The sequence below is a fragment of the Brachycentrus maculatus genome, unplaced genomic scaffold (assembly GCF_059751285.1).
Source record: "Brachycentrus maculatus isolate JH-2025_06_01 unplaced genomic scaffold, ASM5975128v1 h1tg001327l, whole genome shotgun sequence".
NCBI classification, from domain to species: Eukaryota; Metazoa; Arthropoda; class Insecta; order Trichoptera; family Brachycentridae; genus Brachycentrus; species Brachycentrus maculatus.
Genome location: NW_028281989.1, coordinates 10,001 through 15,897, shown reverse-complemented (window position 1 = coordinate 15,897; position 5,897 = coordinate 10,001). Strand labels below are relative to the sequence as shown.

Below are 5,897 nucleotides of genomic sequence, written 5' to 3'. Positions count from 1 at the left end.
TATAAGGAGGGGTGAACGGCGGGAGTAGCTATGAACGGCTTAATGCCTCGCCGTCTGACATTCGTCGGGGAGTACGAGTGATTGTTTATTCATGTGAGAGATAACAGAGAGTCGGAGTGATGGATTATTTACAATAGATAATATTATTAATTGAATAAATTAATTAATCAATATAAGGTTATTAATGAGAAGGGTGAACCGCGGGAGTAGCTATGATCGGCCTAAGGTTGCCAAATGCCTCGCCGTCTGACATTAATTCGACCCTCTCGATGGCTCGTCGGGAATGGCCCGGATCGAGCTCGTGACGCGGTCAAGCGGCCGCGCGTACCCCACACTGCGCGGGTACTACGAGTGGGAGTTAATATATAATATTATACGAGGAGTTATTAATACATAATATAACACAAGGAAGGGTGAACGGCGGGAGTAGCTATGATCAGCTTAAGGTTGCCAAATGCCTCGCCGTCTGACATTAATTCGACCCTCTCGATGGCTCGTCGGACAAGGCCCGGATCGAGCTCTGAACGCGGTCAAGCGACGCCGACGCGCGGCAATCGCGAATATATATATATATATATATTATGATGAAGATGGAGAGGAAGAAGAAGTAGAAGAAAAGTAGTAGAAGAAGAAGAAGAAGAATAATAATAATAATGATAACAAAACTAATAATCATAATAGTTATGATAATACTGATAACAATGATTATAATAATAAGAAGAAGAAGAAGAAGAAGAAGAGGAAGAAGAAGAAGAAGAAGAATAGTTATCATAATAATAGTAGTAATAGTAATAATAATAATAATAATTTCGTAAGATGAAGAAAAAGAAGAAGAAGAAGAACAAGAGCAAGAAGAAGAAGAGGAAGAAGAGGAAGTCGAAGAAGAGGTATAGGACCACGAAGAATAGAAGAAGAAGAAGAAGAAGAAGAAGTAGGAGAAAAGTAGAAGAAGAAGAAGAAGAATAATAATAATAATAATAACAAAACTAATAATCATAATAGTTATGACAATACTGAATAATAAGAGGAAGAAGAAGAAGAAGAAGAAGAAGAAGAAGGAGAAGAAGAAGAAGAAGAGTTATCATAACAATAGTAGTAATAGTTAAAATAATAATAATTTCGTAAGAAGAAGAAAAAGAAGAAGAAGAAGAAGAAGAACAAGAGCAAGAAGAAGAAGAGGAAGAAGAGGAAGTCGAAGAAGAATAGAATAGAATAGAAGAAGAAGACGATTAAGACGAAAAGTAGACGACGAAGAATAGAAGAAGAAGAAGAAGAAGAAGAAGAAGGATGATAATAATAATAATAATAATAATAATAATAATAATAATAATAACAAAACTAATAATCATGATAGTTACGATAATAATGATAACAATGATTATAATGATAAGGAGAAGGAGAAGAAGAAGAAGAGGATGAATACTTTTTAAAAAAATATATATATCTGCGTGTACACGCATCGACGTGTAAAAAATATGTATATATATTCGTAACGTGTATCCGCTATCGAAACGAAAATCGTGTAGAGAGAAGTGAAAAAAATTATGCGCGCCGACCATCTGGACTCGATCACTCGCCGTACCCCGCGCGGGAGTTACGCTAAGCCCGAATCCGCGCACCCGCCTCGGTCTAGTCGCTCTCGGGGCCGGGGCCGGCGAGACCGGGCCGCCGCGGTACTGTATGCGCGTCCGTAGTGGCGCGCTGATTTGCACAGCGTTCGCAAACCGCGGCGGCCCATCTGTCGGTCGCGTCGGCGGTACATTTGCGAAACTCGACGCGGCGTTCGCCTTCTGGCTTCGCCGGCGCCCGTGTCTCATCTCTGGAGTTCCGCGCGAGTAGAACTTGACCAAGAAATGAAAAAGAGTACGGTCGGAGGAGGTAACTCCCCGGCCACACCGTTGCCTCACGGCTCACGGCGTACGCGTTTTACGAATGGGAATTCATAATTTAGGCGACGACGACGCACTCCGTGTGATCGATCCCCGCCTGCTCTCCCCGCTCGGCTCTTCGAGCAAGAGAACCACCGCAGCGGCAAGGCAGAGTAACAACAATACACATGCCCGATAATGAGCAAATTGTTCTTTTATCGACGGAGTGTGAGTGTCACAGAGCGTGGCGCGGCGGGTGACTCCGCCGCGCGCGAACACGCCGTGTCCGAGCAGTGTCTCTCGGTTACGCAGCTAACCCGAAGAACAGCTCCCTGGTTGATCCTGCCAGTAATCATATGCTTGTCTCAAAGACTAAGCCATGCAAGTCTCAGTAAAAGCCGAATTAAGGTGAAACCGCGAATGGCTCAATATATCAGTTTTGGTTCCTTAGATCGTACACGGTTACTTGGATAACTGTGGCAATTCTAGAGCTAATACATGCAAACGAGGTCCTGACCGGCAACGGGAGGGATGCTTTTATTAGATCAAAAACCAATCGGCGGCGGGGTTCGCGCTCCGTCCGTCGCCATTCGAGATGACTCTAGATAACTTTGAGCTGATCGCACGGTCTAGCACCGGCGACGCATCTTTCAAATGTCTGCCTTATCAACTGTCGATGGTAGTTTATGCGACTACCATGGTTGTCACGGGTAACGGGGAATCAGGGTTCGATTCCGGAGAGGGAGCCTGAGAAACGGCTACCACATCCACGGAAGGCAGCAGGCGCGCAAATTACCCACTCCCGGCACGGGGAGGTAGTGACGAAAAATAACGATACGGGACTCGTCCGAGGCCTCGTGATCGGAATGATTACACTTTAAATCCTTTAACGAGGATCCATTGGAGGGCAAGTCTGGTGCCAGCAGCCGCGGTAATTCCAGCTCCAATAGCATATACTAAAGTTGTTGCGGTTAAAAAGCTCGTAGTTGAAATTGTGTCCTGCGGTGTCGGTCTACCGAATGCGGTACGACAGGCACGTCTGCGGGGCTTCTCGCCGGTGCGTCCACCGCCGGTGTGTCGCGGTCGTCCTCACGGTCGGCCGCGCGCCGAGGCGGGCCGTCGCGGCTGTTTACTTTGAACAAATTAGAGTGCTCAAAGCGGGCTAACACTTGCCTGAATATTGTACGCATGGAATAATAGAATAGGACCTCGGTTCTGTTTTGTTGGCTTTCTGATACCAGAGGTAATGATTAATAGGGACAACTGGGGGCATTCGTATTGCGACGTTAGAGGTGAAATTCTTGGATCGTCGCAAGACGGACTAAAGCGAAAGCATTTGCCAAAGGTGTTTTCATTAATCAAGAACGAAAGTTAGAGGTTCGAAGGCGATTAGATACCGCTGTAGTTCTAACCATAAATGATGCCAGCCAGCGATCCGCCGAAGTTTCATAATTTTAACCCGGTGGGCAGCTCCCGGGAAACCAAAGCTTTCGGGCTCCGGGGGGAGTATGGTTGCAAAGCTGAAACTTAAAGGAATTGACGGAAGGGCACCACCAGGAGTGGAGCCTGCGGCTTAATTCGACTCAACACGGGAAAACTCACCAGGCCCGGACACTGGAAGGATTGACGGATTAACAGCTCTTTCTCGATTCGGTGGGTGGTGGTGCATGGCCGCTCTTAGTTGGTGGAGCGATTTGTCAGGTTAATTCCGGTAACGAACGTAACTCTAGCCTATTAAATAGACGTGCAACCGGTATCACGAGGGTCCGCGTGCGCGCGTTCCGCGGCGCTCGCGTCGCGTGCGTGCGTCTCGCGGTCTTCACTACCGGCGTACAATGAAAATCTTCTTAGAGGGACCGGCGGTATATATAGCCGCACGAGATTGAGCAATAGCAGGTCTGTGATGCCCTTAGATGTCCTGGGCCGCACGCGCGCTACACTGAAGGGATCAGCGTGTCCTCCTTGGCCTAACGGCCCGGGTAACCCGATGAAACCCCTTCGTGATAGGGATTGGGGTTTGCAATTCTCCCCCATGAACGAGGAATTCCTAGTAAAAGCGAGTCACCAGCTCGCGTTGATTGCGTCCCTGCCCTTTGTACACACCGCCCGTCGCTACTACCGATGGATGATTTGGTGAGGTCTTCGGACTGGTGCGCGGAAGCTCGTCTCGGGCGTCCGACGCGTCGGAAAGTTTGACCGAATTTGATCATTTAGAGGAAGTAAAAGTCGTAACAAGGTTTCCGTAGGTGAACCTGCGGAAGGATCATTTCCTGTGTAATAATATATTTTGTAATATATATACATACTTGTATGTAAAATACACGAATCACGATGCGCGGCCGAGAGCCCGACATCGCTGCGGCGGAGATCGCCCTAGGGCGCCGCCGCGAACCGCGGACCCGCCGGCGTCGCGGGACGGCTCTCTCGATCCTGACGGGTCGGGGGACCGCGCCCGCGTCCGGTCGCGATTTAGTGATGCGCGTGTGCGTGTGCGCGCGCGCATCACCATTAAGGTTGCTATTTTTTGTTGTTTTGATCTTCTAAGGTCAGTTTGCGCTCGCGCGAACACCCAAAACGCGACGGATAAACAAGTGAACGAATGACAATTTTAAAATTGTACAATTATTACCCTGAACGGCGGATCACTCGGCTCGTGGGTCGATGAAGAACGCAGCTAAATGCGCGTCAGAGTGTGAACTGCAGGACACATGAGCATCGACATTTCGAACGCACATTGCGGTCCGAGCAAGACGTAGTTTGTCCACGGACCACTCCTGTTTGAGGGTCGCGCACGCAATGCGACCAGACTTCGCCGCGGAGTCTCTCACCCTCGTCCGCGAGGGGGGGGGGCCCCGGCGAGCGCGCTGCCGGCGTCGCCCGCGCCGCCCGACCCGCTCCGGCGGTCGGCGCGCGCGCGGGCGTCCGGTCAAATGTGTGACGAATTTCGAGCGCGCGGCCGGGACGCTAACGCGTGTCCGGGGGCTAGCGACGACGCTGTGAAACCGCGATCGATCCTTTTGCGATCTTCGCGGGGCGATCCTCGCGCCCTCGACGCGGTCCCGCCGCCGCGCGCCTCTGTCTGTCTGTATTATTTATATATAATATAAAAATTATCTTTCTGTCGTCGACCTCAAATCAGGAGAGATCACCCGCCGAACTTAAGCATATCAGTAAGCGGAGGAAAAGAAACTAACGAGGATTCCCCGAGTAGCGGCGAGCGAAACGGGAAGAGCCCAGCGCTGAATCCTGCGGCCCAGGCGGGCCGCCGGGAAATGTAGCGTTAGGGAGGAGAGTAATATATACACGCGCGGTCATTAGTCACGGCTGCCTGTCCAAGTTCATCTTGAACGGGGCCCGCTTACCCGCAGAGGGTGCCAGGCCCGTAGCGACGGTAGCCGGCCGCGACGGTCTCTCTCCCCAGAGTCGGGTTGCTTGAGAGTGCAGCCCTAAGTGGGTGGTAAACTCCATCTAAGGCTAAATACTACCACGAGACCGATAGCGAACAAGTACCGTGAGGGAAAGTTGAAAAGAACTTTGAAGAGAGAGTTAAAGAGTACGTGAAACCGTTCAGGGGTAAACCTGTGGAACTCAAACGAGCGAACGGGGAGATTCATCGCGTCTTCCGTCGGGGCCCGCGTCTCGGTGCACACCTTCGCCCTCGGCACTCGTGTCGGGGCGGCGGGTGTCCGGGTGCGCAGCCGGGCCCCCGGAGCGCGTGCACTTCTCCCTCAGTATAACACCGCGACCCGTCGCGCCCCGGTCGAATGCGCCGTGCGGTTGTCCCGTCTCGCTATGCGGGGCGGAGCCGCGGCGTCCACGGCCGGGGCCGGTCGAACATTTGACGAGCGACGGTAGAGAACGAGGATCGCGTCCGCCCCACCTGTGAGGGCGTCCGTCGCGTCACAGCCGCTTCCTTATCGCGGCCCCCGGCGTCTAGTGCGTCGCGGGCGTCGCTTTTCGGTTGCCGGCGGTTAGTGGCGCGCTCTCGGACGGGACGCGTCCCGGTCGGCGGTGGTTTTGTTTTGGGCA

At 51.4% G+C, this 5,897-nt stretch overlaps 1 non-coding gene and 2 pseudogenes across 1 annotated transcript; all 3 read left to right on the top strand.

The window, feature by feature from the left end:
• Positions 1 to 2,197: 2,197 nt before the first annotated feature.
• LOC148299118 (small subunit ribosomal RNA) lies at positions 2,198 to 4,137 on the top strand. The gene has a single exon (XR_015839120.1). It is a non-coding gene; the product is annotated as a small subunit ribosomal RNA (ribosomal RNA).
• Positions 4,138 to 4,494: 357 nt separating this feature from the next.
• Positions 4,495 to 4,656, top strand: LOC148299117 (5.8S ribosomal RNA; annotated as a pseudogene).
• A 337-nt stretch (positions 4,657 to 4,993) lies between these two features.
• Positions 4,994 to 5,897, top strand: part of LOC148299116 (large subunit ribosomal RNA) — a 4,078-nt pseudogene continuing 3,174 nt past the window's right edge.